This window comes from Neolamprologus brichardi, chromosome 5 (assembly GCF_056152115.1).
Source record: "Neolamprologus brichardi isolate AB-2024 chromosome 5, ASM5615211v1, whole genome shotgun sequence".
NCBI lineage: Eukaryota > Metazoa > Chordata > Actinopteri > Cichliformes > Cichlidae > Neolamprologus > Neolamprologus brichardi.
This window is the reverse complement of record NC_142108.1, coordinates 3,847,302-3,859,456: the sequence shown is the minus strand read 5'-3', so window position 1 is coordinate 3,859,456 and position 12,155 is coordinate 3,847,302. Positions and strand designations below refer to the sequence as shown.

Here is a 12,155-nt window from a genome sequence, read left to right as displayed (position 1 = left end):
AGTCCTGAAAATGATTGTTCAATCAATCCCATCAGTCTATCTGCAAGAAACACCTGCAGGGATGATACTGTGCCATGGTCACCGGTTTGAGCACTGCCTCCCTCATGTGCACTGTTCGGGTTGTTAACCTTGTCCAGCCCAGGTGCTACGGTAGCTTTCCCCTCTGTTCACACTTACACTGAGCAGTGACCATTTCAGTCGAGGGCCACAAGATCAGCAGGGACTGAAAAAGGAATTTCACCCAGAAAAAGCGAGAACCAGTGGGCATACATCCAGTCCCCAGCTCAACTCTACTGTTTGTATAGAGCCATTCATCTCCTTATTAGGATCAGTCTTAAGGCTGAAAGGAAACTACAGCACTCCTCTGTGTTATTGGTGTCAGTGTCAGAAGGTTTGTAAAGATGCTGAACAAGGCGCTCAGTGCTATTTGTTTAAGTATAGACAGGGACAGGCACAGAGATACAGGCACACATTTTAGACTTGTCTTTAAAACTTTTTTAGGCAGAATCATCGTTTTGCTAAAGACTGCTACTTTGCAGACAGTAGAGTGTGGTTTGCTAAATGGCAGCTGAAAGCCAACACCAATCGTCTTAATCTGTACACCGGAGTTTTTGGCAGGGCTGTGCGTGTTGTTGGCATAGAAGTGCCTGGTGAGATTGCAGCATGAAAACTGCTACCAAAGGGACATTGAACATAGCATCAATTATAAACGAGCCTCTCATTACCGCTGCCAACATAAAAACAACAGAGGGAAAATAAATCGATGGATGACAAAGAATCCATGAATGATCAGTACGTGCAGAGTCAAACGCATTATGCCAGCAAAAAAAACAACAACAACAAAAAGCTCTGAAACTGTGGAAGAATGAAAGAAAAGCCTCCAGTTATATAAAAAACACTTTCTGACTATCACAGAGGGAGCTGCTGATGCCAAAACAGTGAGAGGTTTCCATTACTGAGGAACAGCCTTACAACTTTATGAGTGCAGGTGGGGGAGAGAAGTGAGAGTGCTGTGCGGGGAGAGATAACGATACAAATGCATGAGTGATCAAAAGCCAACGCACAGCAGTTTCAAGCAGGAGTGGACCACCCTAAAATACAACAACATTTCATTTCCTTTACAAAACGCTGCTGTTGAACAGAATGACAAGGAGTAGTTGCTCTACTCTGAGTTTGGCACCGACGGACACGGATAACTGCTGCAGAGATAGGCCCACTGCAGACTGGAGCGCCCGCTGATTATAAATCAACAACATTATTAAAGAAGTGCGAGCCATGCTAGCACACCAAGGAACAAGACAGGAAACTACATTAAAGAACAAGCACTCAAGTCAGCAATGTTGGACAGGCAGAAGTAATAGAAGAAGTTTACAGTTACCTCACTAAGAGCTAAAACTTCAAAGCTAGAAATTAGCTTAAGTAGGTAATTAATTAAGCTAACCCTGAGCTTAAAGAATCTTTAAGTAAAAATTGACTTGTTCCTGTTCCTGTACGACACCAGTGTTAATAATTTATACTGTAATGATGAGACTGAATGGAGACATCAGTTTCGTGTTTCTTTACTCAAACCAAAAGTAAAGAATGTAGCATGTAAGTATACGCAGGAATATAATTTTAGTGAATTTTTCACAAAAAATGACAACAGGCTCAAGATAAAGAAAAAGTATATTCATGTCATTCAACAAACTTATTAGAACCTTTATCATTTTAGCTTAGTGTGACAGTCATTAGTGCACATATTTACGGTCACACTACCTCCTCGTTTCTTGTAGCCAAAAATGTAGGTTTCCTGACAAGTATAAGATTGAACACAGTGAGAGAAAGCATGTCAGCCCTCAATTTCAATTCAATTTTTATTTATATATTGGCAATTTATGCATGCATTTATACTGTAAGGTAAAGATTCTAAAATAATCAGATGACCCCATGTGAGCAAAACACTTGGCGAAAGTGGGAAGGAAAAACTCCCTTTTAACACAATGACACCTCGCTAGGCTCAGTGAGGGGCGGCTTTGTGCCGCAACCAGATAAACGGCAGTTTGTGATGAAGTAAAAAATCAAACGTGACAAAGAAGAACTCCCGGTGCAGCACAGGTGAAATATCTTTGCTGTTAGCATTTTTCCATGCTATGTTAACTCTCCTCCTCCAGTACTGCTGCCCGTTAGACAACAATACCCCATCCAGCTTTTTTTATTTTTGTTTCATTCACATCAGTGCATGAAATTTTATTCATGTTCAACTGTACGATTACCTTGTTATGAATAAAATATTAAAAGCATTACAGAATATTATTATATAGCTATTGTCTAAGTTATCTGTTGGTTACATAACAATCTAGAATAAAGTTCAGACTAAACATCTGGACTGAATTAATCAACAACTGCATTACAAAGTAATGTCAGAATACAAAGAGAAGGTAAAGCAGTCATAAAATGAACACTGTGACTCATAAATCCTCACAGTATGTGCAGAAACGTGTTTCACCTGTATAAAAAAAGGTGGGTGGGAGATAAAGCAAAAGCTCAAAGTAAGCACTGCCAACACTTAAGGTGAATGTATCCACTTTTTCAGCACAGTTGTGCAAGTAGACACTTGATCCTCTTTGAAACAATACCTACCTGTAAAGGTGTGCTTGAAAACAGTCATAAGGAAAACGTGCTTTTCTGTACGTCGTTCAACAGCAAATTAATATCATATCTTATTCTTTTGCGGGAAAAGTAGCAACACGCTTGACCCCCCTTTAACAGAAAAAGCTAAAATTTTTCATAACCTGTAACTTTTTTCCATGTATAATTCTATCAGTTCACAGATGTTTAAGGGTTTTACTGTATGTCTCCACCCAATGATCAATTCTAATCAGGGCTTTGAGCCTTTCCATTAGCTTCCATTTCTTCTTTTAGAGCCACTCCTCGACGGGTTAGTGCGGTCTGGATCATCTTCCTGTTGAAAGGTCTAAGCACTTTCTGATCTGATGCATAGCTCATCGCATCTCGCTCCCAGTGTTTGACTGGACCGCTCCCACCTCCATGTTTCACGGTTATCATGAGTTCCTTCTCCTGGAAAGCTATATTTCCTCTGTGCAAACACGGCCTATTATTACTGTGGTCAAACAACTATATTTTGAGATTTCTTTCATTTGAACAGCTATGACTGCTGGCTCGCCACACAGATCAAATCTGAGCAGTCGTTTACACTTTGATACCAACTGCTGCAAGAGTTACATGTAGATCCTGGCATGTTTTAGGGCTTTTGGAGATTTCTTTTTGTGTCTTTTGCTGTAGCTACTGGTCTTTTTTGCCTTTTTATGTATTTAAGTGACTAAAAAATGTGTGTCAACTTTTTTGTGCAATTTTTTTCAAAGAGATCAAAATCCTTGCCTGTTTAAATGTGTCAGGAAAGCAGTAGACAGACCATATGAAGTGCCTGCATGTCTCAGTGTAGGCTGGTGTTTACTCTTGCTTTAAGAAAAATCAAAACTCTTAATGGATTTGCTCTGAAGATCTGCACAACTTCTGTACCTACTAGGAGTCTGCTACATCCGTCAGTGCAGCTTCACAGTACAGTCAATACAAACTGCACTTATCTATTCATTTATTCCCACTGCATGCCACAAGGCAGTCATACTTAAGCTCACAGTCACAAAACTCACTGTGATGGATTCTCTATCATAACTACATTTTAAGTCTAAAAGCCGATCATTTTATTATGTGCATAAGTTACTGTTACTGATGGCTGCGTGGAAGATGTGACTCATGCATTGAGTAATTTAAAATATGGTACGCTTTGTAACGTAAATACAAAGTTTCCACATTTTGTAGCAAACTGACAAAAATAATGTAAAATATATATGACTGATGGCCAAACAATTTAATCATACGGTCCATTTAGAGTTGTTTTATAGCTTTCCATTTTATCACAAAGTCTTCCTTTGCAGATGAAAGTATAGATGTTCAAATTTCAAGTAGTCTGAGTCCTTCGGTGCCTTTAGTTTCATGTTTAATAGCTCAAAGTTCTGATTGAAAGTTCAAGAAGAAATAATAAAAAGGAAAACCTCACCATCTGACCGTATGATTGTCACATTCTGGGCTGTTTAGCCTTTTAGCATCCAGCAGGTTCCTGGTAGGTAGGTTACTACTTGTGCTGATTCAGTCACAGACTAAGTCAGTAAAGTTACACAGTCTATTCATTCAATGGTATCAATTCCTTCATCCTCTAAGAGCTGCCTGCACGTTCTTGCAATAGGCTGGGCTTTGTCGTGCACCAGAAGGAACCCAGGACCAGTGTAAATTCTGACCTAATGGCAGTCAGTGCCATTGCCTAGACCGTAGACTTCTCTCTGTCCGTCCTTTGAAAAGGTCTCCCCTGACCATCACTGACCCAACACCACACTGGTCATGCTAAATGATGTTACAGGCAGCATAACGTTCTCCACGGCTCCTTTCACGTCTGCCACGTGCTGACTGACCAGATCAATATCACAGAAAGTTAACTAACTTGATGATAGGCTCTGATTAACATGAAAGGAAATCCTTTCACTTCATTTAAGCAGTGCATTTGGCCAATAGCCAATTCAGATACTAATATTTTTGTTACATATTTATCATTCATGCCAAGTTCTGACAGTTTTAGCTTGTCAGTGTTTTAGCTTGTCATGATACCATTTCTAAACATTTAGCCAGTTTACAATTGACGTGAGAGGTTAAACGGGACTAACATGAGCCAATACCAATAATTTGGCATGATTAATCACACGACACAGCTACCGAATGGACTCTACAAAAAGTCCATTAGGTAAAAAAGGATTTGTGACAGAAGAAAATATGTGAAGCTGAAGAGGTTTCTTGGTTGTGATATAAAAAAAGATGACGTCATGAATAGGATTTGATGTATGAGTAAGTACACAGCTTGCATGCTTTGCCACAGATTTTCTCTGTGTGTACAGCGCAGTACAGTTGATCCTTCACGAAGCTCCAAACGCAGCAACACAAACAAGTCGGTGCAACAAACGTATGAACAACTGAGAAAAACACACACAAGTGCGTCACGTGTTTCCGCAGCATAAACTGAGAAGTGTAAACACACACTCTGTAAGCAAGCATGACTGTACACAGTGCAGAGTAATGACTGTGCCTGGATCTGCCTTCCGACCTGTCCGACCAGTTTAAAAGCCACACAATGGGCCCGAAGGCAGTGGGAGTCGTAGGTGCGCCTACTGTACTCCTCCACAGACCACTGCAACAAACAGCAGCAGCAAGACCCTCAATAAACATCTTTTCCAGCACGGAGGACCACTGGGTGAGAAGCAAGAAGACAGCCAAACACAGCCTGCCTGCAGACTACACCCACCTACTTCACAAGGCATTTGGTTCACAATCCTCTTCAGTTTAATTACCAGTAAAATATAATGTAGAGATCACAGTGTACCTACTGTCCTTAGCTGAGCTGTGTATCTCGTTAACCACGCAGCAGCAGCAGCAGCAACATTTTAATCACTGAGCACTTGGGCCAAGTGCAGCCTTACTTTACCTGCAACGTGCAACTTAATCATGCTCGAAAATTATTTTATGCAAATTGCCTCATCTGTATTTTGCTAATCAGCAGTAAGCAGGCTATTGTTGTGATTCTTTTTTTACTTTTTGCAACCCTAATCTCGCCTAATCCTCTTTTTAGGTCTTGATTTATGAATTTATTAACAGTTTGCACAGAGATCGACCTTGGCACCGACTATTTTTTTCTCGTTTCACCGGATTTTTACGCGGAAAACTCAGACGATCCCGCTCAGCAATCACAGGGAGAAATGAACAAAGATCAACAGCGGAATTAGCCTTCCTCCACAACTGTTGAATGCAACAGCTCTAATTAGGTGAAGCGGCCAAAAGGAAACAATAGCTGCTGGAAGAGGCCAAAATAGCTGGATAAAAGTATTTCCACAGCAGACCTCAGCGAAGGCGGAATAATCAACCTGAAAAGAAGCAGCTGCTGTTCACCGCCCCGCGTGAACCAACTTTGCCTGTAAAATATATTTTTCCTTTACTGTGGGGAGGCAAGAAAAAGGAGCATTATGGGATATCGTGAGCCAGATCAAAGCCAGACAACAACATGATGAGTCTCATCCTTCAGAGGCAGGGGATTTGTTCGAGGGAGGCGGCAGCGAAGAGGGATCGAGGGAGACGAGCGCGGGTATGCAAAGAAGAGGAGGAAAAGGAGCAAAAAGAAGGACAACCTGCTGAGTCACTGTAATCATGAGGCTGAGGCGAGCTGAGCCACAGCTGCTCCCCCCCCTGCTTCTCATCGCCGGGGAGGGAGGACACATGTGACCGAAGGTGGGAAACAGAAGAGCAACATAAAACTGTCTTACAGCATGAAATAGCTCCTCCTTCTCTATTCTCACATCTGAGGGCAACAGAATGATGCAACTGGAAGAAGGAAATAAATCGCTAGAAGCTGTAGAAAGCTAAAAAACGCTGGCTGGATCAGACAGACAGCAGCAGGATATAACTGGCTTAAAATGAGACCTGTGACATAAAGACGGGGGACGACCAAATAAGTGTCGACATTGCTGCTGGCAACCCCGAGACAGACTGTGAAACAATGATGTTCCAGCCTGAACCCTAATAATATTCTGACAGGACTGCAGTGGACGCTACAATCTGCTGAGGCTTAATTCGATCCCCATTAAAAAAACAAATCACGCAACCACTGCAATTATGTTGTCAGACTCAGTGGCAGTAATGTTGTGTTATCCTCTTTTGTTTTTTTTTTCCCCCAAATCAAGCTGACAAAGGAGTGTGTAAAACAGGAAAAGATTCCCTCTCTGTGCATATTGGCTAAACAAACACAAATCTGCAGAGTGCTGCGGCTACTGCTTTACCTCTAAAATTACAGCTGTATCAGCCCACAATCAGTAACACAGCACTACTCATCTCTTATCAGGTATCAGGCATTAGACACACGGTGTGTAGGCTATGCTCGATTTGCATGTAAAAGTAGTCAGCATTCTAGTCAGCATAGGCTTGAGATTGGACAAAAATGACAGCCTCCCAGTAGCAAAGCCAAAGTATCTTGATTGTGCCCCTTGTGGCTGGTTGTATTATAGGTCATAAATACCTCTCTTTAGCCGAGGAGACATGAGAAAATAAATCCCCAAACATGATCTCTTACATATCAGATTCACGTTATTATAGATCTCTCCTTGGATTTTTTAGCAGCCTTTAGGCTTTTTTTTCTTTCATCTGCCTGAAAGAACAACACTATAGAGTCACTAGTAGACAGTTGTGTGCTCTTATTTTGAAAGTTCAGTCACTCCTAACCATTTACCTATTCAGGTGGTCCTTGATATCCTTCTCCTGTCTGATAACCCGTGGACGTGAGAATGCTAGACGTCGCTCTGACCTGGAGATCAGCTGTGAGCTGCATGGCCACTCACTCAATCTAGCAGGTGGGGAATGGCTTAATGTGCCACTATGGTGCACTCGCTGAGAGGCAGCTGCAGTCCACGACCTTGGAGTTGGAGTACAGAGACTCACTGAAGAGGAAGATGGCATTACTGATTCAATGTTTGTCACATACTATTTCCCATTTAACATTGTTGCTCGAAAGCACATTTCAACCAATAATTTGTAGCTTGCACGTGAGCTCCTGCCAGACTACTTTAACCACAATAGAATCCAAATCGAAAACACTGCAAATTAACGGCTTCTTATTATATACTTCATGTCAAATTTTACTTTGCATCATTTATTTGATATTACAAAGCATCTGATGTTGTCACGACTGACAGCAGTGATTGACAGCTGCTCTGAACTAAGTAGTTACAAAGTAACTGTCAGACCAACGTTCAGAAATTGTGCAGGAGAACATCAAACTGCACTTAATAAAACTCTGAGGGATACGTGGCATTTTCACCATTCTTAATCTTCAAGAGAACTATCGCCCAACTGATTTATGGGGTATTATCATCTGATTAAAGCTATTTGCTGATCTGGGTGACTGATAAATGAAAATGTAAAACGCAAAGAAGAAACTGAAGAAACACCCTTCAACCATGGTCTGAGTGTTGACATTGCATATTTTGTCCACCAGTGGGTACTCCCTGTTCCCTACAAACAACAACGAGCTAATCCGAGCACAGTAAATGTGCGTAAATTAGTAAATAAATAACTACACAAAATAAATGCTAGGAAAATGTGTTTTGATGTTTGTGTGTAAAAGAAAAATAACATCGCTAACCATCAATATCGCTCTTGAAACACTGTCATCATGGTTCTATATAGAACATCTTACACATCCTCTGATGATGGAATTTGCATCACTTGAACCCTTGCAGACTCACTGATAGGAAGCATGACTAGCATGACTAGTGGTGCTACTCCTCACTACACTACTCCATGTCTGAAAACATAGGAGAGTTAGCACCGCTTTCCATTTGCTGCTTCTGGTTTGAATATTTTGTTTTCATTAACTTTATTATTTTGTAATAATGAATCACAACAGCAATGCTTTTACATTTCAATCTCAGCTTATTTGCTTTTACTTGTGGGTGCAGCAAATCTTTTCATAATGAGAAAGGCACAAATGTCTCCAAATGAGGACTGAGACGACTCTTTGTGCAGCTTTTTTTTTTTTTTTTAATAATGACAGTCATGCTTGTGGTAAAGCGTGGCTCAAAGAGTTGGCAGTTCGTCCTGCAACCGGAAGGTTGCCGGTTCGAGCCCCGGCTCAGACAGTCTCGGTCGTTGCGTCCTTGGGCAAGACACTTCACCCGTTGCCTACTGGTGGTGGTCAGAGAGGCCGGTGGCGCCAGTGTCCGGCAGCCTCGCCTCTGTCAGTGCGCCCCAGGGTGGCTGTGGCTACAACGTAGCTTGCCATCGCCAGTGTGTGAATGTCTGCGTGAATGTGTGGATGACTGGATGTGTAAAGCGCTTTGGGGTCCTTAGGGACTAGTAAAGCGCTATATAAATACAGGCCATTTACCATTTTACCATTTACTTCACCTACCGCCTACTGGTGTTGGCCAGAGGGGCCGATGGCGCGATATGGCAGCCTTGCTGCCATATCAGTCAGCGAGGCTGACTGATTGCCCCTGTCAGTCTGTCCCAGGGCAGTTGTGGCTACAACTGTAGCTGCCTCCACCAGTGTGTGAATGTGAGAGTGAATGAATAGTGGAATTGTAAAGCGCTTTGAGGGCCCCCGAAAAGTGCTATATAAATGCAATCCATTATTATTATTCATTATTATTATTATTATTAAATGATAACTAATGATCAGATCCGTAATCTATGAACACACAAACTTTTGTCTTCCACATCACGTCTTGCGCATGCATACGTTGTGCGCCCTTGTGGGGGAAATGCCATTTGAATGCAGCCCCACTATTGGTGAAAACAACTACACAGAGAAGCATCTACAGAATGCAAACACTGAACAGCTCAAAGAATCACAGCCACAAATATCGATGCTGTTACACTGAAAGTTGATGCATCCATGCTTGTGAAGATTATAACACTGAAGGTTAGAGAAGGAGGCATTTAGATGAGACGGGTAGGGTCGGGATCAGGGTAGTCTACACAAACACAGAAGTGCAAATACATTTCTGTGCGTGTGTGTGTCTGGGATTGGTCCCTGGAGTTCAGCAGGCAGGAAGAGACGTGACCACACTGGCCAAGCTACAAAAACACGACGGGTCAAAAAACATTTAGCTAGGCCAACAGCAATGACAGCCAGAGTGCAGGACACGCACGCACGCACACAGACCCACACAGCCTTGGTGCCTTGTTTATTAATGTTTGTAACATCAGGGTGACCCTGCATAATTATGCAGCCTTACATGTTCCTGTACCAAATGCTAAAGGACATGCAAACTAAAACACGGCTGAAGGAAGACGGCTACTTTAAAATATTCCTCCTCTGTGGCTCTGAGAAGCAAGTAACTGCCCTCTTTTTCCAACAGAGACCTAACACTGAAATAAGAAATGGCTGAGTTCATCCACGAGTGCCTCCAAAGAGACACAGAGGAGAGGAGGGCTGCTTCGGATGCCTCATACAAACTCATTTGAATTGCAAATGTTGTTAGGCAGCATGCTGGGCTGTGAAATCCCAGCAGTACCCTCGAGCATCACGCACAAACACCAACGTGTGCACATCAGTAGCGAAACTTTGTGTGTACACTACAGTAAAAAAGACAAGCCACAGAGAATCGTCGAGTTTGGAGCACTTTCCCATGTCTGAACTTCGTATGATCGCAATTTGTTGCAAAAATAATGATGAGCTAGCAGTGCAGAAACTGGTGCTGAGATGATGAGGTAATGGCTCCCCTGCAGGTAGGAGGCGTGGGGGTGGGGGTGTTTGGTGAAGGAAAAGAAGAAGAAGGAGAAGAAGCATCAGGTGATGCTCGGAGGGAGGCTGGCTGGCAGGCTGATTAGGCAAGGCTGACACAGCAGGAGCAGGAGTGTGTCCGATGTTAACGACATAGATGCGGTGTGACAGCAGGCCTGCCAGCTGAGGCTGACGGTGCATGTGCGGCCTGAAGAAATGCGTTGACAAAGTGCCATAAGCACACCTGTATGGGGGCAGGGAGCAGGCCAGAACGCTGCAGAGGGGACTGTCTGACTTGCACAAATTTAAGGATGACAAAATCAATAGGAAGAGGTTATAAACATTTGGAAATGTCCCTTTGCATCAGCTGTTAACAACTCAATCGGCATGAAACATCAAAGCTATCAAATGTCCTTGGGAAAGCCATGCAAATGCTGAAAGATTCCTACTAAAGCATCCTGAAGGCAAGTCCTTCCAACTCTCCAACCAAGTCCACATAACTAGTGAAAGCCAGAGGGCAGGGGGGCGAAGGGGAGGTCACTTCCATAATGTGACCTGCCTCAGTGTTCACCTCTGCGGCCAAACTGCCTTCACAGTTTTCAACTAAAGTCACTGTTTCAGGCCACAGCACTGACAGAATCACTCACTGTGGGTTTTACAGCATGAAATGCACTGTACACCCCCTCCACTTTGTTTTGGAAGCTAAATATAACTGCTTTGTGTGGGCAAACCAGAGGTGTTGATGGGAGGCAACATTGTGCAAGTAACTCCTCTCTCTCTCTTTGTGTGTGTGTGTGTGTGTGTGTGTGTGTGTGTGTGTGTGTGTGTGTGTGTGTGTGCATTTGTCAGGGTGGCTGTTGCATAAGTGCTGATGGGTGCATTTGAGAACGGACAGACTTAAACAAGAGAAGATCCAGTTTGCCCTGACAGGCTGAGACACAAACACAGAAGGCGATTTTGTTCTTAAAGCAGCAACTTTCAACTTCAGGATGAAAACATCACGTATATATAAGAGAGAGAGGGAGGGAGGGGCTGCCTGGCTGCAGGCTTGCAGCTCTGATACCAGCGGGCGCAAACAACTCGCTCCTGCCCCTGCTCCATTCCCACAATGTTATTCATCCCTCGGCAGAGGACGGCGCAGGCAAGCGGGCATAGTCCGTGCGCCTTCTACAATGATCGCTTCTACGTGAAGTAGCTGCAGCTTGGATAAAAGCCCCCGTCCCCTCCCGCCCCACTGCAGCACAAAAAGACCGTAACAAGAAGCCGTGATCATACAATTACGTGTGGAAAAGGAAGGAAGCAGCAAAGCGCGACATTCAAATAAAAACCAACAGTGTGCTAATTAAAAAAAAAAAAGAAAAAAGATGAAGATAGTCAACATACCCTCCTGTCAGACAGACATCCAGGGGAGGACCATGGATGGTGCGGGCCGGGGGAGTTCGGTCCTGCTCCTGCCGTCGCTTCGTGTTTATTTCCCGGTTTAAGGGAAAGGTGGCGCGTGTGTCTGTGTGTTTATGTGTGTGTGTATGTGTGTGTTGGAGTTTTGCCGGTGAAAGGCGTAATGAGAGAGGGAGGTGGAGGAGAGAGAAAGAGGGAGGGACGCTGTCAGATGCAGGGAGGCAGGCAGGAGGAGGGAGGAAGACACGCTCGGGCACATAGCCTGTACTGTCCGCGTGCTGAGGGGGAAGTGCGCAAAAGAAAGGAAAAAAAGGGGAAAAAACCCCGCTGGTGTCAGTCCAGCAAGAACATTTTAAGCCCCTCTCTGTCAACAAGTGATCACATCTGAATAAAAAAGCAGGGGGAAATGGGGCAGCGAGGTGACACCATCTCTTATTGTTTC

The 12,155-nt window shown here is 43.4% G+C and overlaps 1 protein-coding gene across 2 annotated transcripts in view; it reads right to left on the bottom strand.

Annotated features, from left to right (window-relative positions):
• The window catches only part of LOC102787828 (band 4.1-like protein 1), a 100,107-nt gene extending 88,214 nt beyond the window's left edge, over positions 1–11,893 (bottom strand). The window contains exon 1 of one of the 2 annotated variants that reach the window (XM_087840510.1): positions 11,699–11,893. The gene's annotated coding sequence lies outside the window, so the exon portion shown is untranslated. The remainder of the gene's footprint in view (positions 1–11,698) is intronic. The other variant, XM_087840511.1, reaches the window with a different exon arrangement.
• Positions 11,894–12,155: the final 262 nt, after the last annotated feature.